This window comes from Schistocerca cancellata, chromosome 7, assembly GCF_023864275.1.
Source record: "Schistocerca cancellata isolate TAMUIC-IGC-003103 chromosome 7, iqSchCanc2.1, whole genome shotgun sequence".
Lineage (NCBI taxonomy): Eukaryota > Metazoa > Arthropoda > Insecta > Orthoptera > Acrididae > Schistocerca > Schistocerca cancellata.
The window spans coordinates 509,561,239-509,585,066 of NC_064632.1; positions in this window are offsets into that span (position 1 = coordinate 509,561,239).

Below are 23,828 nucleotides of genomic sequence, written 5' to 3' on the forward strand. Positions count from 1 at the left end.
CTATGGATAAATGGGCGGCACTTTTCGTGATCGTTTGGCTTAACTTCTCGTCTCAGTTGGATGTTATTGGCCCATCAGTGCAGATTTTTGTAAATTTGCTTGCACGTTTGTTGTGGGAATATCCAATTGTTGCGAAAGCAGGCGATTAGATTTCACCGTTCTTACAGCACGTCATCACTTACAGCGCCAGTGATTTCTGCAGAAAGATTAGGTTAAGAACGCCTCAATGGTTTAATGCCGACAGCCGGACCGGTTTTCTCAAATTTGGCAATCAGTCTCATCTTGTTGACTTATTCATTCCATTGCGTTGAGGAAGATTCTACGAAATTTACGAACAGTCTCTGCATAATATTCGCCACATTTGTAATAAATTTTCACTGTGACAACACGCTGTTCCGTTACTGAGCGCTCCATCGCAAGCCAAAAATGAAACAGCAGCTTACTGTAACAGGAATTGCTGGCATTTGAAAAGTTGCGTTCTTTACGGGATGCCCTTTGTAAGTATTCGAAGCTGAAGAGTTAGAAATGAAGAGGCGGATCAAACGTGTTAAAGTCTGATGCTACAAAGAACCACACAGCGAAGTTTCTTTTCTCCTACTTTACATCCAGCAAGTAACTGTTCTTTTCAGTCGTCGCTTCTCACATCACGCTGTTGTATGCCCCTCGGTCCCTTTTGGCACCTGCGGGAACTAGGAAATCGCTAAGAGCATAGCAACTAGCCGCGAGTTACTCCAATAAAAGAGTTGGGTGGCGTTGCGGAATAGAGCATCCTTGTCGCAGTCGTCCATACTTCCCAAAGCGAAGTGCAGTCTCTTTTTCTCCTTTGGCTGCAATCCTTCCGGAGCTCGGTCTGCACAGCAAGTTGGCAAAAGTTTTATAAAACGAAGTGCTTAACTTCTGCAACGCACTCTTCACGTCTTTCACAATCAAGGTGTGACAACTGGATGCGCTACCGAGATGTAATTCTTGAGTCCGTACCGGATTTTCTTTCCTTTTCTGCTTACGAGAAAGAACTCCCTCCCCCCCCCCCCCCCCCCTCACTCTCTGCGCTTTCCTCTGTTCGTGAAAGCACTGAAAGCGTTTATATTTTGAGGTGCCAAATGGGCAAGAAGGTATGTGTCAGTCGCTGGTCGGCCAACACGAATGGAAGTAAAGTTAAAAGCGTAAAAGGCATTGAATGTTTACTGTTCGTAACTTATTCAACGAGAGAGAGAAATTGAAAATTGATTAAAAATGTGACAAGCTAGTGTTCTTAGCTTTCCTACAAATTGCGTTAAATTTTTGTAAGAAAATTAAAAAGCTATAGCTATCCTTATGATGTTATTTACTGTGTAGCTACCAGGTTCGGCGCTTCAATGCGCTATCTTCAGGCCTCAGTTGATGCTGATGCCAACTGCAGTTGATGGTTGGAATGCTGACCTCACAATTGTAGATAGTCCGCATAAACCAGTTACGTTGGCCACAGATGCAGCGTATATATGGATCGTGATAACCCCTTCAACATCATATGGTATAATATTTTGGGGTAACTCTACAAGTCAATCAAAAGTTTTCAGAGTCCAAAAGCGTGTAATACATATTATTTGTGGAGTAAATTCAAGGACGTCCTGCAGAAACCTCTTCAAAGAACTGGGTATACTAACTACTGCCTCTCAGTATATTTACTCTTTAATGAAAGTTGTCCTAAATAATATATCTCTTTTTCCAACAAACAGCTCAGTTCATACATACGATACCTGGAACAAAAATGATCTGCACAAGGACTTAAAAGCACTTACTTTAGTTCAAAAAGGGGTCCACTACTCAGGAACACTTATCTTCAATAATTTGTCAGCACACATAAAAAATTTAATTACAAGTAAAGATAAGTTCAAAAGGAGTCTGAAAGACTTACTAGTGGCCAACTCCTTCTACTCCATTGACGAATTTTTAATAGAAACAAATGATGTATTGTATATACTCATACCATTAGTATTGTTATTTCAGCTTAAAAAATGATGTATTGTATATACTCATACTATTAGTATTGTTATTTCAGCTTAAAAAAAATTGACATGTTCCACATCCACGAGGATCTCCTCAGCACGGATCTATGGAACGAAAAACTAATCTAATCTAATCTAAGGCCTGAAGATGACGCACTGAAGTGCCGAAACTGGTAGCTACACAATAAATAAGATCATAAGGACGGCTGAAGTCGTTTCATTTTCTTACAGTAGTGAACGGCCGTGGTCCTCAATACCTCCAGTCATAAGAATGGACATACCAAGAATTAAGTTTTTGCTGAATGTCAGTATGTCAGTGTGTGTTCGGAAATTCCCATTACAAACTTCTAGGACCTGTAGAGGAGAATGAATACATAATATTTTGAATAGGAACCAATGTCCACGACGGTTCCCATTGAGTTGTGTAGCGCGTCCACGTCTGCTGAGGGAAAGAGAAAAGTCTTCGGCATGATACTTTTCCAATTCGGGTGTCCGGTGTCTCAGTGGAGCACCACAGGTGGTTAAGGTACGCATTTCTCGAAGGCTGCTTGTGGCGAAAAGACTATGCGATGGCGTCGGACGTTGTGGAAACGACCTTGATAAAGACGACAAGCCGCTCTTCCGCTATTGTGAGGTTCGCTTCACAGAAGGATCATCTCGGTGTATTCCGCAAACATCAACTTAACTATGTTGCTCTAACACCCACAGACATGTGAATGAGGCTCGAACCACGTCAGAGAGGCAGGACAGACGTTAAATGACATCAGCCGATCCGACGTAAGCACTCACCCCTCCCCCCCTCCCCCCCCCCCCTCATCCCGCCACCATACTTACCCTACTGCATAGATACCTAGGACACGTGCTTTTCGGGACATGAGTTCCTACACTCTTGGAAATTGAAATAAGAACACCGTGAATTCATTGTCCCAGGAAGGGGAAACTTTATTGACACATTCCTGGGGTCAGATACATCACATGATCACACTGACAGAACCACAGGCACATACATCACATGATCACACTGACAGAACCACAGGCACATAGACACAGGCAACAGAGCATGCACAATGTCGGCACTAGTACAGTGTATATCCACCTTTCGCAGCAATGCAGGCTGCTATTCTCCCATGGAGACGATCGTAGAGATGCTGGATGTAGTCCTGTGGAACGGCTTGCCATGCCATTTCCACCTGGCGCCTCAGTTGGACCAGCGTTCGTGCTGGACGTGCAGACCGCGTGAGACGACGCTTCATCCAGTCCAAAACATGCTCAATGGGGGACAGATCCGGAGATCTTGCTGGCCAGGGTAGTTGACTTACACCTTCTAGAGCACGTTGGGTGGCGCGGGATACATGCGGACGTGCATTGGCCTGTTGGAACAGCAAGTTCCCTTGCCGTTCTAGGAATGGTAGAACGATGGGTTCGATGACGGTTTGGATGTACCGTGCACTATTCAGTGTCCCCTCGACGATCACCAGTGGTGTACGGCCAGTGTAGGAGATCGCTCCCCACACCATGATGCCGGGTGTTGGCCCTGTGTGCCTCGGTCGGATGCAGTCCTGATTGTGGCGCTCACCTGCACGGCGCCAAACACGCATACGACCATCATTGGCACCAAGGCAGAAGCGACTCTCATCGCTGAAGACGACACGTCTCCATTCGTCCCTCCATTCACGCCTGTCGCCACACCACTGGAGGCGGGCTGCACGATGTTGGGGCGTGAGCGGAAGACGGCCTAATGGTGTGCGGGACCGTAGCCCAGCTTCATGGAGACGGTTGCGAATGGTCCTCGCCGATACCCCAGGAGCAACAGTGTCCCTAATTTGCTGGGAAGTGGCGGTGCGGTCCCCTACGGCACTGCGTAGGATCCTACGGTCTTGGCGTGCATCCGTGCGTCGCTGCGGTCCGGTCCCAGGTCGACGGGCACGTGCACCTTCTGCCGACCACTGGCGACAACATCGATGTACTGTGGAGACCTCACGCCCCACGTGTTGAGCAATTCGGCGGTACGTCCACCCGGCCTCCCGCATGCCCACTATACGCCCTCGCTCAAAGTCCGTCAACTGCACATACGGTTCACGTCCACGCTGTCGCGGCATGCTACCAGTGTTAAAGACTGCGATGGAGCTCCGTATGCCACGGCAAACTGGCTGACACTGACGGCGGCGGTGCACAAATGCTGCGCAGCTAGCGCCATTCGACGGCCAACACCGCGGTTCCTGGTGTGTCCGCTGTGCCATGCGTGTGATCATTGCTTGTACAGCCCTCTCGCAGTGTCCGGAGCAAGTATGGTGGGCCTGACACACCGGTGTCCATGTGTTCTTTTTTCCATTTCCAGGAGTGTATTTAAAATTTTATACATTCACTCCCCTCCTAGAAGTTTTATTAGGGAATTTCCGAACACCCTGTATAAAGAGGTAAGTTCTTTGGTTAGTTGACAGATAATGGTTAAAAGTTGTGGTGCTGTCAATGCCTGAAGCCTTCAACGACTGCCTAGCAGAATATTGTCGAAAGATTTCTCACAAAATCCAACGAAATTCTCATCATACGTAAATGCTGTCAGTGGTGCCAAATCCCAAACACTCTGGGATCACACAAGAGCTAAAATTGAGGATAACAACGAAAAAGCAGAAATGGTGAATTCCGTTTCCAAATATTGCTTTACTGAGGAATATAAAGAAGCAGTGCCACAGTTCGCGCTTCTCGCACGACTGGACGGGTGACTAAAATGGGTGTCAGTGTCAGAGGCGTCGAGAAACAAACAAAATCACTAGAACTATACAAGGCTCCAGGATCCGATGAAAGTACCATACTACACCGCGTATCCCTTGCCCAGTAATTGGAAGAAAGCAGAAGTCACACCCGTCTACAAGTAGGGTAGCAGGATTGATCCTCAAAAATATCATCGTATCTCATTTAAGTCTATCTGTTACAGAATCCTAGAACATATTCTGAACTTAAACATAATGGGATATCTCGAAAAGCAGCATGGATTCAATAAGTCGCAAAGTAATATTTCCGCTTTGGACTTCTGTATATTAATTCCTGATGTCATTTAAATTAAGATGTTTGCAGATTTGTGACAGCTACGACGAATGGCCAGATTTCTCTTAATTGTTTTATAGAAGACGAAGGTTTTCGAAAATACGTATCAGTAGACTCTGACGAACGTGTAGTCATGCTATCTATATAAAAAACGACTTTAGTTTGTTTCCTTCTTCCCCTTTTGGCAGCTGTAAGTGCGCTCATTGTAACCTTTTTGCCAATAATAATTGGATCATTTTGTTTCAGAGAGCATTTTTGTTTTGTAAAATTATCAACCTCTCGTCAATCCTGTTTTAATTATACACTCCTGGAAATGGAAAAAAGAACACATTGACACCGATGTGTCAGACCCACCATACTTGCTCCGGACACTGCGAGAGGGCTGTACAAGCAATGATCACACGCACGGCACAGCGGACACACCAGGAACCGCGGTGTTGGCCGTCGAATGACGCTAGCTGCGCAGCATTTGTGCACCGCCGCCGTCAGTGTCAGCCAGTTTGCCGTGGCATACGGAGCTCCATCGCAGTATTTTACACTGGTAGCATGCCGCGACAGCGTGGACGTGAACCGTATGTGCAGTTGACGGACTTTGAGCGAGGGTGTATAGTGGACATGCGGGAGGCCGGGTGGACGTACCGCCGAATTGCTCAACACGTGGGGCGTGAGGTCTCCACAGTACATCTATGTTGTCGCCAGTGGTCGGCGGAAGGTGCACGTGACCGTCGACCTGGGACCGGACAGCAGCGACGCACGGATGCACGCCAAGACCGTAGGATCCTACACAGTGCCGTAGGGGACCGCACCGCCACTTCCCAGCAAATTAGGGACACTGTTGCACCTGGGGTATCGGCGAGGACCATTCGCAACCGTCTCCATGAAGCTGGGCTACGGTCCCGCACACCATTAGGCCGTCTTCCGCTCACGCCCCAACATCGTGCAGCCCGCCTCCAGTGGTGTCGCGACAGGCGTGAATGGAGGGACGAATGGAGACGTGTCGTCTTCAGCGATGAGAGTCGCTTCTGCCTTGGTGCCAATGATGGTCGTATGCGTGTTTGGCGCCGTGCAGGTGAGCGCCACAATCAGGACTGCATCCGACCGAGGCACACAGGGCCAACACCCGGCATCATGATGTGGGGAGCGATCTCCTACACTGGCCGTACACCACTGGTGATCGTCGAGGGGACACTGAATAGTGCACGGTACATCCAAACCGTCATCGAACCCATCGTTCTACCATTCCTAGACAGGCAAGGGAACTTGCTGTTCCAACAGGCCAATGCACGTCCGCATGTATCCCGTGCCACCCAACGTGCTCTAGAAGGTGTAAGTCAACTACCCTGGCCAGCAAGATCTCCGGATCTGTCCCCCATTGAGCATGTTTGGGACTGGATGAAGCGTCGTCTCACGCGGTCTGCACGTCCAGCACGAACGCTGGTCCAACTGAGGCGCCAGGTGGAAATGGCATGGCAAGCCGTTCCACAGGACTACATCCAGCATCTCTACGATCGTCTCCATGGGAGAATAGCAGCCTGCATTGCTGCGAAAGGTGGATATACACTGTACTAGTGCCGACATTGTGCATGCTCTGTTGCCTGTGTCTATGTGCCTGTGGTTCTGTCAGTGTGATCATGTGATGTATCTGACCCCAGGAATGTGTCAATAAAGTTTCCCCTTCCTGGGACAATGAATTCACGGTGTTCTTATTTCAATTTCCAGGAGTGTATGACGCAAGTAATTTCTGCCCGTTTACTTTAAGTTTGAAGCGACTTGCTAGGTGACGCTCTAACGTTAGTTACTTTGACTTTTGAAACTCGAACCTGCATCTTTATTTAAAGACAGAGTAATTGTTTACAAAAGTAATTTCCTTTGTGTGAACGTCAACTAATGACACAGTTATTCGTCACCAAGCGCGCTTTAACCAACAGTGACCATTTAGGCCTGAATTTAACTTCCATACTTTCGGCGGTGAATCCAATAAGTTTGCCTCCATTAGAAAAAAAGAATATTTACAACAGTGTCAGAGAAATGGAAACAATTATATCTTCCCCATTTTTGCCACCTTTGAAGCGGATTCCTTGTCTTTAAGACTATATGATAAATACAAATAAAAAACCTCATCAGTTTTAATCAAGGCAACCACATCAGTTCCGAAAACACTTATCATGCGAAACCCGCCATGCAACAAAGCAAGACAGTCAGGTGGATTCGCGGCTCCTGAAAAATTTCGTAACTTCTGAAAAGCATTTGACTCGCTACTGTACAGACGGTTATTAACAAATGTACAGTCATATGGGGTATCAAGTAAAGTTTGCGATCGGATCGAGGATTTCATGATAGGGAGGATGCAGAATGTTATCTTCGATGGATAGTCATCCACACAAATAACTTCAGGTATGCCTCCTGGGAAGTGTGTTGAGAGCCTTGTTGTTCATGTTGTATAGTAACGAACTGGCAGACAGTATTAATACTAGTCTCAAACCTTTCGCAGAAGATGCTCTTTATGGTCTTCTGCGAAGAGGCCAGCGGGCACACAGCTTTGAGTATCACAACTGGTGGATGTGGTGTCACCGCCAGACACCACACTTGCTAGGTGGTAGCCTTAAAATCGGCCGCGGTCCGGTAGTATACGTCGGACCCGCGTGTCGCCACTATCAGTGATTGCAGACCGAGCGCCGCCACACGGCAGGTCTAGAGAGACTTCCTAGCACTCGCCCCAGTTGTACAGCCGACTTTGCTAGCGATGGTTCACTGACAAAATACGCTCTCATTTGCCGAGACGATAGTTAGCATAGTCTTCAGCTACGTCATTTGCTACGACCTAGCAAGGCGCCATTACCAGTTACTATTGATGCTGTAAAACATGTACCGTCAAGAGCGATGTTCACCATTTATGCATTAAAGTTAAGTATTCCACAGCTACGTCCTTTTTTTTGCTAGTCTAATTTCCTTGACCTGTTCCAGACCTCACGCCAGCCTGCGTGAGCTGAAACGCGTGCCTTTCGGCTTCCTCTCAAAAACGGGTGGGCTCTCTTGCCAATCCACAACAGTGGACGTGTGTGTCATCACTAGCAATAGAGATCCGCCGTTGAAAAGCGAGGTTTTTGATTGTGACCTGCCGACTGCCTCGAATGAGGGTCCGCACATTCCAACATGGTGGGAGTCAAAACTGTGTGCAGTCGTCCAGCATGCGGGAGATCGGAAAGGTTTGCGCTATGATGAAAGACGCCTCGCCTAACCACTCACTTTTGACCATTGCCAGGTCTCCGCAGACACTCTGTGATGCTCTGATTTTCCGCCAAAAGAAACTCAATAACAGCTATCTGCTTGGATCTCACCTCCGTTTACGCTAGGCGCAAGTTGAGACGCGTAAAGATTCACAGGTCCAAATGCGACTGCTCAGATTGCGACGCGACACAACTGGGACGCCGTCCGCTGTGGCAGTGCGGTTCGAGGTGCTTTAGTCCGGAACCGCGCTGCTGCTACGGCCCCACGTTCGAATCTTGCCTCGGTCATGGATGTGTGTGACGTCCTTAGTTAGGTTTAAGTAGTTCTAAGTTCTAGGGGACTGATGACCTTAGCAGTTATGTCCCATAGCCATAGTCAGAGCCATTTCAGCTATTTGAAACAACTGGAGCGCGACGCCGGCCGGGGTGGCCGAGCGGTTCTAAGTAGAGATGGGCAAAACTGTTCTTTTCAGAGATTGGATCAGAACTGTTCACTCCCTGAAATGAATTAGCTCTTTTTCATGACTCACCACTCATTTACAATAGAAAATAAATGGAAGGCACATTGCCCTTTAAACTTGGTTTATTCCAGTACTATACCTGTATTTTGATCTTATTTGATCCTATTTTGAAGTAACACAGATAATGAGTAAGAATTTTGTATTGTTTATTAAAATTTCCACGATATGACAAAGTTTTTGATTATTGATTTATTTTGCACTATCGTGGTTTTTTGGGTGATCGGAAAATGTTGTAACTTGAGATTTACATTAACAATATATTTGGCTATAATGTATTAAAATTTCATTAACCTCATACAAATACATCGCAAGCCATATATTTTTAAAGTGAACGTTTCCTGCCGAAGACGCCTAAAATCGCAAAATCCGTACCAGAATAAGAAAAAAATATATAAATTTGACTGTAAAACGAAAGTGCTCCATATAGCCATACGCAGAATAAAACAAGGAAAATATTGGTGTATCACATTTTGCGATACATTTATCGGTTCGCTCGTAATTAAAGCGTAAATTCGAGTGTCCATAATAAAAATCCTATAGTAAGAGGAGTCATCAGGAACCTAATCTAATCAGTTTAAACAAATAAAAATAAAATAAAAACAATTGATGTATACATAACATAATAATGTAATATACATAGCGGTATTACTACGAAGAACAATATCCAGTAGAGACGGACTCCGATGCAGAGGCGCTGAGTCGAGTAGGTCGAGCCGCGAGCTGTATTACTGTGTGAGCTGAGACCGCAGAGACCAGAGTGACACCTGCATCGCTTTACTCGACGCTCTGGCTAGAGTCGAGACGGTGGGGTGAGTGTTGAGCGGGCGAGTTCCGAGGGTGGGGGGAGCAGTGAACTCACCCGCTCCGAGACAAATCGTCCGTTCCCTTGCGAGCAGGTTGTTGCAAGTAGTTCCTATGTTATCCACTAGGTGGCTCTCTGTCCTGTTGCTCGCATCAACTGCCCAGAGGGCAGAACGTGCGACTGAAACGATCGCCGACAGAGTGCGATGCGAAGTTAAGCTGCTGCACGCGGCAGACGACGCACAGAGACGGCACGGCATATGTGAAACATAAAATCCAATGGGGCACTGCACAATGCAGGCAGCCAAGGTAGCAGCAGGGCAGAGGCCGGCGCTGGCTGTGTTGTGTGGCGTGCACTGTGCTCTGACCACCAGAGGCGCTGCTGATATGCTCCGTCTCTCTCTCTCTCTCTCTCTCTCTCTCTCTGCCGTGGGAAACGTTTGGAGCTACCGTTCTTTTTTTCTGAATCACTGATTGTTCACTCCTTTGAAATATTCAACTCTATGAATTAGTTCAAGAGCGGATCCCCCATCTCTAGTTCTAAGCGCTACAGTTTGGAACCGCGCGACCGCTACGGTCACAGGTTCGAATCTTGCCTCTGGCATGGATGTGTGTAACGTCCTTAGTTAGGTTTAAGTAGTTCTAAGTTCTAGGGGACTGATGACCTTATCAGTTAAGTCCCATAGTGCTCAGAGCCATTTGAACCATTTTTCTGGGGCGCGACACGCACCTGCGCAAGGTCGCACGGCGTTGTGGTTGTGGCACAGTTTCTCGTGCCGTGCGTCACGCGAGCACTACGGGAGGGGTGAGGCTGGGAGCGGGAAGACAGTCCTGCCATATGCTCTCTTCGGCATGCCGCATATGGGCAGTGGAAGTATTGCCCATCCGAAATATACAGCCTTACGGTATTCTGAATTTTATTGTCACTGAGTAGTGTTTCGTTTTTCGCCGTTTAAGCGCTCCGTCTCTTTTCGTTAGTACATAATAATTTTCAGTTACATATATCTGTATGCTTTTTTGTTTCGTTTATTCTTTTGTCAGGAACAATGCACAGTTCAATAACTGGTGAGCCATTTGCTACTGGAATTATGTGTGCTGCCTCCACAATGTTTTCAGATCGTAAGAAGGGACAGGCGATTCTGCGTGGGGGTAGTGAATACGGAAGTAAGGAATATTATAAAATCATGTGATCTAGAAGCAAGAGAGGAGAGTAAAACAAGATTATGTACTTGCTGCCAGTTATGACTTATCTCTAGGATCTGCTACAAAAAGTCGAAAAGGCGTAATTTCCACAGGTATTACTCCTTTGTACTGCTGGTAAATAGGGTCAAAGAAATGAAGTACATAAGTTTCACTATCATTATTTCGATATGTATGTAGTAAGAGGCATTATACTACGTACATGTGGACATCACATTTCCACTGTAAGCTAGAAACAGTCGAGAAGCCATCACGAATAACGATGTTTTAATTGGGTCGGCGTGACGAGATAAGGCTTTTCCGGGGTTGCATGCACACTATCAGGATTAATAAACTAATAATGCAACAGGCTACACAAGTGAAGTAGTGGTCGGTATTATTTTGAAAGTAAGAGTATCTTGAAAGAGTGTGGTGATTTGATATACTTAATTTGTTGAAATGTATTGCTGACAAAGACAGATCTACTTTCATGACATGAACTCTTCCTCTCACAAAACACACTTATCTAGCTCCTGCAGTACTGCCGCGCGTATTATTCCCAGCATCTGACGATACACTGACCATGCTGTTGTGCCACGTATCAATTGTTTACTTTTCTCAATAACAACTATTTTATTCACGAATCACACATTGTCAGTTTGGCAAGCCGTAGGTGTGTAACCAGCATCTGGCATCTGCGTGTCATTCAGCCTGAAAGTTACGATAGTCATTATTTCAGTACTGCTCAGATGAAGAATAGAAATAAAATCTTTTGGTAAGTTTCCATTCCAGTCGCTCAGTGTTAAAAAAAACGATAGGTTATGTTATTTAACCAAAATTCCAACAGAATTGGAGATTTATTTTTGTGTCAATTGTTAACCTTTTCTCATTCCAAAAAACATCACCCTTTATGATTAATGACCACATTTCTCTCTTTGACAGGTTTAGTTGTACTTCTTTTTCCGAAGCACAATATAATTTGCACAAACACGTTTTTGCAGCAGCTATTGTGACAGATTTCTGAAATAGAGTGTCTCACGAAACAAGTAATGGGCGATCAGGGAGCTCAATAGCATACGAACAACCTCATTGTGTCGGTTTGCGGTAACATAAGAGAAGAAATTTCATGTTTATTTTCATACTAGGAAACCCTTGTTTCACTAGCTGTCAATAACTCATTAAGAATTACAGACACTGGAATCAAAAAATAAAAATAAAAAGTACAACTTCTGATCTGTCGTCATAGATAAAAGTTTGGTTAGCAAAGTACTCTCCTCCTCGTGTGCCATCATTCGCCAAAATCTCGTTTCGGTGCCTCGAGCGGTATAGAAGGTATGGGAGATGTTGGGTTGGTGATGATCATGTTTCGTTTGTGGGACGCTGAACTGCGCCGTCATCAGCGCCCCTACAAAGACCCAATTTTTACACAGTCCAAATTTTTTACCCAATCCAGTCTAGTCGCTGTCACGAATGATGATGATGGTGATGAAATGATGGGGACAAAATAAACACCCAGTCCACGGGCAGAGAAAATCCCCAACCCGGCCGGGAATCGAACCGAGGAGATGATGAGAATATTTCATTCCCGCAAGCGTGAGATCTGGAGTGAATGAGCTACATAGCATCCATTTTCTAGAGATCGGAGGCATATACGTAGATCCCTCCTCCCAAGTCTAAAAAGAAATTCAATATGTTAGCTAAATTTTATGTTGTTGTTGTGGTGTTCAGTCTAATGACTGGTTTGATGCAGCTCTCCGTGCTAACCTATCCCGTGCAAGCTCTTTCATCTCGGAGTACTTACTGCAACCTACGTCCTTCTGAATCTGCTTAGTGTATTCATCTCTTGGTCTCCCTCTACGGTTTTTACCCTAGACGCTGCCATCCAATACTAAACTGATGATCCCTTGATGCCTCAGAACATGTCCTACCAACCGATCCCTTCTTCTAGTCAAGTTGTGCCACAAATACCTCTCCTCCCCAATTCTATTCAGTACCTCCTCATTAGTTACGTGATCTATCTATATAATCTTCAGCACACTTCTGTAACACCACATTTCGAAAGCTTCTATTCTCTTCTTGTCTAAACTATTTATCGTCCATGTTTCACTTCCATACATGGCTACAGTCCATACAAATACTTTCAGAAAACACTTCCTGACAGTGAAATCTATACTCGATGTTAACAAATTTCTCTTCATACTAAAATGTAAACTTTCACGGCCGGAAATATCATGTCCATTATAATTATCCGGGCTGTTATGCCGTGGTCGGTTGATGAATGCTGTGGTGATTCCCAACGTTTCGTCTCCTACTGCGGAAGACATCTTCAAGGGGGTCCGTAGCTTGATGCTACGGAGAGAGTCAGTAGCGAGCCAGTGTGTGTGTTGGACCTTCCATCAAGCTACGGACCCCCTTGAAGATGTCTTCCGCAGTCGGAGACGAAACGTTGGGAATCACCACAGCATTCATCAACCGACCACGGAATAACAGCCCGGATAATTATAATGGACATGAAATTTCTCTTCTTCAGAAACACTTTCCTTGCCATTGCCAATCTACATTTTATATCCTCTCTACTTCGACCATCATCAGTTATTTTCCTCCCCAAATAGCAAAACTCCTTTACTACTTTAAGTGTCCCATTTTCTAATCTAATACTCTCAGCATCACCTGATTTATCCTCTATCAGCTTTTGTTGATGTTCATCTTATATCCTCCATTCAAGACACTGTCCATTCCGTTCAACTGCTCTCCCAGAACATTCGCTGCCTCTGACAGAATTACAATGTCATCGGCAAATCTCAAAGTTTAATTTCTTCTCCATGGCTTTTAATTCCTACTCCAAATTTTTCTTTTGTTCCCTTTACTGGTTGCTCAATATACAGATTGAATAACATCAGGAATAGGCTACAACCCTCTCTCACTCCCTGCCCAACCACTGCGTCCCTCTCATGACCCTCGACTCTTATAACTGCTGTCTGGTTTCTGTACAAATTGTAAATAGCCTTTCGTTCCCTGTATTTGACCGCTACCACCTTCAGAATTTGAAAGAAAATATTCCAGTCAACATTGTCAAAAGCTTTCTCGAAGTCTACAAACGCTAGAAACGTAAGTTTGCCTTTCCTTAATCTGTTTTCTAAGATAAGTCGTAGAGACAGTGTGCCTCACGTTTTCAAACATTCCTGCGGAATCCAAACCGATATTGCCGAAGGTCGGCTTCTACCAGGTTTTCAATTCGTCTGTAAAGAATTCGTGTTAGTATTTTGCAGCCGTGACTTATTAAACTGGCCGGCCGGGGTGTCAGAGCGGTTCTAGGTGCTGCAGTCCGGAACCACGCTGTTGCTACGGTCACAGGTTCGAATTCTGCCTCGGGCATGGATGTGTGTGATGTCCTTAGGTTAGTTAAGCTTAAGTAGTTCTACGTTCTAGGGGACTGATGACCTCAGAAGTTAAGTCCCATAGTGCTCAGAGCTATTTGAACTTATTAAACTGATAGTTCGGTAATTTTCACACCTGTCAATACCTGATTTCTTTGAGATTGGAATTATTATATTTTTATTGAAGTCTGTGGGTATTTTCGTGTCTCAGACATCTTGCTCACCAGATGGTAGAATTTTGCGAGAGCTGGCTCCCCGGGAGCTATCAGTAGTTCTAATGGAATGTTGCCTATTCCTGGGGCCTTGTTTCGACTCAGGTCTTTCAGTGCTGTGTCAAACTCGTCACGCAGTATCATTTCTCCCATTTCATACTCATCCATTTGCATAATATCGCCCTCAAGGGCATCGCCCTTGTATAGACCCTCAATATACTCCTTCCAGCTTTCTGCTTTCCCTTCTTTGCTTAGAGCTGGTTTTCCATCTGAGTTCTTGATATTCACGCAAATGGTTCTCTTTTCTCCAAACGTCTCTTTAATTTTCCTGTAGGCAGTATCTATCTTACACCGAGTGGTATTTGTCGTCTAGCCATCCCTACTTAGCCATTTTGCACTTCCTGTCGATCTCATTTTTCAGTCGTTTGTATTCTTTTTTTGCCTGCTTCACTTACTGCATTTTAATATTTTCTCCTTTCATCAATTAAATTCAATATCTCTTCTGTTACCCAATGATTTCTACTAGCCCTCTTCTTTTTGTCTACTTGATCATCTGCTGCCTTCTCTATTTCATCTCTCAAAGGTACCCATTCTTCTGCTACTGTATTTCTTTCCCCCGTTTTGTGAATTGTTCCCTAATGCTCTCTCTGAAATCCTCTACTAGCTCTGGTTCTTTCAGTTTATCCAGGCCCCATCTACTTAAATTCTTACCTTTTTGCAGTTTCTTCAGTTTTAGTCTACAGTTCATAATCAATAAATTGTGGTCAGAGTCCACATTTGGCTCTGGAAATGCCTTACAATTTAATACCTGGTTCCTAAATCTCTGTCTTACCATTATATAATATATCTGAAACCTTCCAGTGTCTCCAGGTCTCTTCCACGTATACAGTCATCTTTTATGATTCTTGAACCAAATGTTAGCTATGATTAAGTTATGCTCTGTGCAAAATTCTACCAGGTGGCTTCCTCTTTCATTCCTTACTCCCATTCCATATTCACCTGCTACTTTCCCTTCTCTTCCTTTTCCTGCTATAAAATTCCAGTGCCCCATGACTATTAAATTTTCGTCTCTTCTCACTATCTGAATGATTGCTTTTATCTCATGCGTGATGGCTGGGTGTTGTGTGCTGTCCTTAGGTTAGTTAGGTTTAAGTAGTTCTAAGTTCTAGGGGACTGATGACCATAGACGTTAAGTCCCATAGTGCTCAGAGCCATTTGAACCATTTTTTATGTCATCATACATTTCTTCAATCTCTCCGTCCTATGTGGAGGTAGTTGGCATATAAACTTGTACTACTGTGCTAGGCGTGGGCTTCGTGTCTATCTTGGTTACAATAATGCGTTCACTATGCTGTTCGTAGTAGCTTACCCGCGCTCCTATTTCTTTTATTCATTATTAAATCTACTCCTACATTACCATTACTTGATTTTGTATTTATAACCCTGCATTCACCTGACCAAAAGTCTTGTTCCTCCTGCTACCGAACTTCACTAATTCCCACGATATCTAACTTTAATCTATCCATTTCCCTTTTAAAATTTTCTAACCTACCTACCTAAATTTCATACGCAGCAACATATGGTATGATACACACCAAACGCGATATCATAGCGGCCCATATTTTTCATTGTAAACTTTTTGAATTTTGCGTAGTGTGTGATATTAAAATGTGCATATTACAGTAAGTATGCCCAATAACGAGATGATGGGCACTTCGCCACGTAGCTGACATATAACGCTACAAGTAAGGCAAAAATCAAATATTTTCACTAAATAGTTTCTGTAAAATCGTTTGAGAAAGATGACAGTATCGCGCTTCGGTTCTGTCAGCGCAGAGCGTCGCCAAGCGGCGCGTGCTAAGTACAGTTCGTGTACGCGTCGCATTATGCGTTGGACCAGCACGACGTGTACGGAACGTGCCCGTCGCGCTGTAGTGTTGTGTCACGCCACACGTGCAATCGAGTCTAAATTTGCGCTTAGCCTTACAGATGACATTTTGAATGCTACTTATAGCGCTGGCAGCTACCGGAAGCTCATGAAACTATAGTGGCTGGAGCGGGAATATTCCACAATGTCCTACAATAAATTCCGGTTTTTTTAAACCGAAACTGGCAGAGGAAAAATGTGATGCATTACTTATTGAATTCTGCATTTCACAAGACAAATAGCAGTCAGCTCACACAAATGCCTGTGGAGATATGAAATGGTATGATCACATAGGCTCAGTCATAGGTAACGCAAGTGGGAGACTTTGGGTCATAGGAAATTGAGAAAGTACAGCCAGTCTACAAAAATTCACTTTTACATCTGATTTTAGAATACCTCTCAAGTATGTGGAACCCACATGAAATACGACTTAGAGGTGATATTTTTAAGTAGGGCCAATACAAAGAGGGGTAGCACAAATGGTCACAGTTTTGTTCGACGGAAGTGTCGAAAACCATGAGATGGCGCACATTTGAAGCTGGACGTCAATTATCCCGCGAAAGTCTACTTACAAGATTCACCAACCAGTGATATAATAAGTAAGGAGCTGATTTCATAGGAATTGTGAATACATGATTAATTACAGTGCACACAGAGCCATTTCTTTTTTTGCCTGCTTCACTTACTGCATTTTAATATTTTCTCCTTTCATCAATTAAATTCAATATCTCTTCTGTTACCCAATGATTTCTACTAGCCCTTTTCTTTTTGTCTACTTGATCATCTGCTGCCTTCTCTATTTCATCTCTCAAAGGTACCCATTCTTCTGCTACTGTATTTCTTTCCCCCGTTTTGTGAATTGTGTTAACGTGCCACAGCAATGCCTCGGCGACGTGCTTGGCGACGTCGCTTGCGGCACAGCGTTCCAGTGTATCGTTCACTGAAGGCTATAGACATTGATTTGGCTGGACAGTTCAATAAACAACAGCTTATTGGAGGTCCGAATGTGTTTCGAGGCCTCCGATTGCAATTCACGTGTGATATACAGGCTCTGTTTGGAGGTAGTACGTGGCTCACACTTGCTGTAGTGTGGGGTAATCACTGTGACTATGGTGGCCTTGAAGCCTTTCCAGATGCAAATATTTTGGTGTGGAAAACATGGAAATTCTTGCCACGCAGCATACGCAACTGTATCGGTAGGAAACGCTAGTACGTGGTACCATCAAAGTCTCTATCCTATGAACTTCACAGTAGTTTGTGAGCCGTGCGTGGCTCGTGTTCCCGCCATCATGTATTTTACACCATGTTTTTAACGTACTTACACCTCACTACGTTAATTTAAATTACTGGTGTCGCTGAGTTGCTGCTTTGTCTGATGGTGAGCGGCGCCTGCACCACGTATCAATATATCCCCTCTCGTAGTATCTTTGTTCGACTGCCATTACTTCCCGGTCGTTGTCTGTCGTAAGGGAGTTCGGGTCACGAGTTAGGGTCTGCCAGTCAGTAGGAACGCGTCTGGAGCGCAGTCCGGACCTGCCAGTCGGGAAGTTGCAACGCAGCACGCAGCACTAGGGCAGTCGGGTTGGAGCATTGAAGTTTGCGTCGACATGGCTCGCCCGACCATTGCATCACGCATCACTTGAGATGGGCCACGGTCTTGGTGGATCGTCGGTCGGTCGTCCTACCGGACGACGTGTTTTGGCTCGCCGACCGTTCATGAGTCGGTTGTGTGTGTGTGTGTGTGTGTGTGTGTGTGTATGTGTGTGTGTGTGTGTGTGTATGTGTGTGCATCGACTCCCGATTTGTCTTCGTGTGTGCTTAGCTACTGTTGGGTATCGTTCAGGTCTTTGTGCAAGTGTTTCTCAGGTTGTGTGTGTAGTTGGCGTTATTTCCACTGACGACTATTTTAGATGTTGTTGGCATTGTGAGAGGAGTCGGTCGGTTGGTGCGGACCAGGGAGGATATCTCCCAGCGCAGTCGGCTGTGTCCGCTGCTGGTCGCTGCGCAATATTTGTACAGCTGAAATTAAGCCGCCATGCGGTGGAATTAACTATTTTGGTTGACTACAGTTCAAGTGCACCAGCGGAATTTTCTGCCTTGTGGCCGTTAGTTTTCCGGTTACCTGCCCTGGCCTCTAACGTAATTTCAGGCAGTGCCCTTTCCTTGTCTATAGTCGCTTTCCAACACGGTGTGTAGGTCTGACAGCTTAATACATATACATATTTGATTGTGGATAATTACGCCCGTAACATCTTGTGTTTGACTTCTCATGTAGCGATTGGTGGCAAGCAAGTCGTTTGTCGGTCGGTTAGTGGCTGTCCCTTGGTTGGTTTCCGACGGATCAAGTGTAGTTGGGTTCAAATGGTTCAATTGGCTCCGAGAACTATGGGACTTGAGATCTGAGGTCATCAGTCTCCTAGATCTCAGAACTACTTAAACCTAACTAACCTAAGGACATCACACACGCATCCATGCCCGAGGCAGGATTCGAACCTGCGACCGTAGTCGTCACGCTGTTCCAGACTGAAGCGCCTAGAACCGCTCGGCCACACCGCCCGGCAAGTGTAGTTCGGCTCACCACCTGTCTCACCCAAGAGAACAAGGGCAGACCGACCCCCTGGAGGCTTCTGAGTGCCGTTGTCTTTACTTTCTTTCTCACCAGTGTTTAATTGTCTAATCTATCATACCCATTGATTAAAAAAATTCTTGGTTTTACTGTGTTTTATGTAAATCAAAGGCCTTCAGCCGCGTATAAGTAAGTTTGAATTCCGGCAAGTGGGTATTTGCTGAAAGGTTATTGTCGTTGTGTTGTCTTTTCTTTTAGTGCGGTTTCAGCCACTTAAAACTTAAGGCTTATGGTTATAGTTTTTTAAAATTTTGGAAAATGAATTGTGGACCTTCAGCTGCTGGGAACCTTATTCTTAAAATTACCCTTTAAGAAAAAAACATTGCGGCCTTCTGCCTTTGAAAGGTTAAGGTAATTTATTTTAAAATCTTGAAAATTTTACTGAGGGCTTTCAGCTGTTTGTATTGCATCTTGCTTAAGTTTGTCTATCCACTTTTGACTTGAGGGTTTCAGCCTGGCTGTGATTTATTTATTAATTATTTTATTTGTAATTTAAAATGCGTGTCTTCAGTCACTTGAAATTTACCTTGTTGATTTTTAAGATTTCGTGTTTGGAGGCCTTCAGCCGTGAAAGAATTGGAGTTTGAAACTCGTAGTTGTATAAGTTCGGCTATGTGCCGCTTTGGTTGTAAATGTGTCATTAAATTACAATTTTGAAGTGAAACTGACCGCCACCGCATTTGGCCCTTTCCACAATCCTAATCACCTGTTCCGCCCAGCGGGTTTAGCGGGCGTATCAGTTTGTACAGTATGTGCAGAAGATGGACAAAAATATGGAGACACCTAAAACACAACACATTACCTTACTTAATACGCAACAGGAAAACAACTGGCGTTCAAAACATCTTCCAGTTGTCTCGGAATGGATCCAGTATGGTTTTCAATCTTATCTCATTCTTCCCACAAAATACACTCCTGGAAATTGAAATAAGAACACCGTGAATTCATTGTCCCAGGAAGGGGAAACTTTGTTGACACATTCCTGGGGTCAGATACATCACATGATCACACTGACAGAACCACAGGCACATAGACACAGGCAACAGAGCATGCACAATGTCGGCACTAGTACAGTGTATGTCCACCTTTCGCAGCAATGCAGGCTGCTATTCTCCCATGGAGACGATCGTAGAGATGCTGGATGTAGTCCTGTGGAACGGCTTGCCATGCCATTTCCACCTGGCGCCTCAGTTGGACCAGCGTTCGTGCTGGACGTGCAGACCGCGTGAGACGACGCTTCATCCAGTCCCAAACATGCTCAATGGGGGACAGATCCGGAGATCTTGCTGGCCAGGGTAGTTGACTTACACCTTCTAGAGCACGTTGGGTGGCACGGGATACATGCGGACGTGCATTGTCCTGTTGGAACAGCAAGTTCCCTTGCCGGTCTAGGAATGGTAGAACGATGGGTTCGATGACGGTTTGGATGTACCGTGCACTATTCAGTGTCCCCTCGACGATCACCAGTGGTGTACGGCCAGTGTAGGAGATCGCTCCCCACACCATGATGCCGGGTGTTGGCCCTGTGTGCCTCGGTCGTATGCAGTCCTGATTGTGGCGCTCACCTGCACGGCGCCAAACACGCATACGACCATCATTGGCACCAAGGCAGAAGCGACTCTCATCGCTGAAGACGACACGTCTCCATTCGTCCCTCCATTCACGCCTGTCGCGACACCACTGGAGGCGGGCTGCACGATGTTGGGGCGTGAGCGGAAGACGGCCTAACGGTGTGCGGGACCGTAGCCCAGCTTCATGGAGACGGTTGCGAATGGTCCTCGCCGATACCCCAGGAGCGACAGTGTCCCTAATTTGCTGGGAAGTGGCGGTGCGGTCCCCTACGGCACTGCGTAGGATCCTACGGTCTTGGCGTGCATCCGTGCGTCGCTGCGGTCCGGTCCCAGGTCGACGGGCACGTGCACCTTCCGCCGACCACTGGCGACAACATCGATGTACTGTGGAGACCTCACGCCCCACGTGTTGAGCAATTCGGCGGTACGTCCACCCGGCCTCCCGCATGCCCTCTATACGCCCTCGCTCAAAGTCCGTCAACTGCACATACGGTTCACGTCCACGCTGTCGCGGCATGCTACCAGTGTTAAAGACTGCGATGGAGCTCCGTATGCCACGGCAAACTGGCTGACACTGACGGCGGCGGTGCACAAATGCTGCGCAGCTAGCGCCATTCGACGGCCAACACCGCGGTTCCTGGTGTGTCCGCTGTGCCGTGCGTGTGATCATTGCTTGTACAGCGCTCTCGCAGTGTCCGGAGCAAGTATGGTGGGTCTGACACACCGGTGTCAATGTGTTCTTTTTTCCATTTCGAGGAGTGTAGTTGCAAGTCCAGGCAACGATGATGAATGTGGATAGCTATCTCGCACACTTCCCCAAAGTGGAACACAGGGGTTCAGTACTGTTGAGCCCTGGGGACTGTGGTGGCCAGGAGAGAACTCATCCTCGTTCGTGCTCATAGAGCCAGTCCTCGACGATGTGAGCCAAATTGGCCACATAATCCCTGACAGGAATGCGACCTTGCAGAATAAGCATGGGGACCACGAAATATCACGACATGACTCCCCCCCCTCCGCCGTCATGTTTCACTCTTGGGACACAAACTATGCCAGAATCTGGAAACAAGGTGAAAAAAAAATTAATCAGACCTAATGACATGCTTCCAGTGCGCCATAGTCAGGGTCTTATGGCTTCAGCACCACGTTTACCTGTTACGGCCATTTGCATCACTGATGTGTGGTTTTGGAATTCCATCTCGCCCTATAGTTCCCAGCTTACAGAGCTTCGTGTTGTTTTTGTTACGGAGTAAAGTCAAGCGCCGGCACGCCAGTCCGGAACGATAGAGCAGAGAAGGCAGTGAGAAGGAGTCAGCCAATTGCACGCTGACCGGTCCCCTTCCAGGACGACAACGCGACAATAGCGGCCCCTAGGTGAAAAGTACATGAGCGCCGTACCCGACTGGTGACGGCCTAGTTCGACAGCAGCTTCAAGATTAGCGACTTGAATAGCAGCGTCAACGATAGGCACTTCGATAGCAGTTCAGGAAAGACTCTTGTCAGTCAGAGATCAACAGTCACTGATTATTTCGTATATCGCCCTTTGCTTGCGACACATCAGTGTAATTGTCAAAGTTAAGTACTGTATTTGATTGATTGTAATAAAACTCATTAATACGACTTGTTCGATTGTTCGTCTAGCGAACTGAGTATGCAGGTTTCCTAGACATAACAAGACTGACGACGAGGCTGACCGAAACAGTTTTGGTGCTGAGAGGGTTCATGACTGCTCTCGTCAGTTCTGCAGTGACTTTTGCAGCGGTTATCCACAATAGTTTCAACGACTGTATGTCACGATCACTCAACACACTTCTGGCTGCATTCTGACTTATCAGACGACGTTTCTCCACTTTCCCTGTATGCAGTATAAATCTTCGATACGGTGCCTCTTGCAAAACCAAACACTTCTGCTCCCTTGGTTACGGGAGCATCCACCATATGAACGCCAACAATTCACCCAAGTTCGGATTCACTTAGCTCCGACATAAAGCACCCATTACAATGCAGAACACTGTTCTGGGGCCGGCCGTGGTGGCCGAGCGGTTCTAGGACCTTCAGTCCGGAACCGCGGACGCAGGTTCGAATCCTGCCTCGGGCATGGATGTGTGTGATGTCCTTAGTTTAGTTAGGTTTAAGTAGTTCTAGGGGACTGATGGCCGCAGATGTTAAGTCCCAGAGTGCTCAGAGCCATTTGAACTGTTCTGGGCTCAATTGACACTTGCAATATATTGAGGACATTGCACAGGTGCCGTCCGTGGTCAGATACAACAGTACCACCTGCAGGCTTGACGAGCACCTGCAGTTACGTTCTCGCATACGGTACATTTCTGGTGGTGTTTCCACATTTTTGTCCCCCCCCTCCCCCCCGCGTATATAAATGTCGATACACGCCTCAAATTCAACACCAAAGAATGGAGAGAGGTATGATTTCAGTATTTCAGCATGTCGCACGAACACGCATGGAAATAGATGACAACGAGAGGTTTCGAAATAATGTTGTTGTTGTTGTTGTGGTCTTGAGTCCGAAAACTAGTTTGATGCAGTTTATCACGCTGGTCTATCCTTCGCTAACCTCATCATCTCTACGTAACTAGTGCAATCTTCTTCCATTTGAACCTGCTCATTGTATTCATCTCTTGGTCGCCCTTTTCTCTGCCCCGCCGCCACTTTCCTCCATTAACAAACTGAAGAATCCTCGATGCCTCAGAATGTATCCTTTCAGTTGACTCAGTCTTTGAGTCGAGTTATAAATTTATTTTTTCTCCCATTCGATTGAGTCACTCGAATACCGGGTTAATCTTCAGCATTCTTCTGCGACACCGTAATTGAAAAACTTCTGTTCTCTTCTTGTCTGGGCTGCTTATCGTCCTCCTTTCACTTCCATCCAAGGAAATACTTCACCTAAATACTTTTGGAGAAAACACTTCCTTTCTTTCATCTTTTTTTAGAGAAGCATTTCGTGTTGTAGACAATCTCTTTCTTATATCGTCTCTACATCATCTTTTGCTGCTAAAATAGCAAAACTTATCTATTTCTTTTATTGTCTAATCTCCCAATCTAATTCCCTCCGCATCGCCTGATTTAATTCGATCCCATTAAGTTACCCTTGTTCTGCTTTGATTAACGTTCATCTTATGTCCTCTTTTCATGAGACTGTTCATTCCGTTCAAATGCTCTTGCTCATTCTTTGTTGTCTCTAACAGAATTGCAATGTCATCGGCAAATCCAAAGGTCTTCACTTATTCTCCAAAAAAATGAAATTTAAATTTTTTTCTTGGTTTCCTTTACTGTTTTCTCAGCATACAGGCTCAATAACATCGCGAATAGGCTACGAATCAGTCTCGCTCACTTTTCCATAAC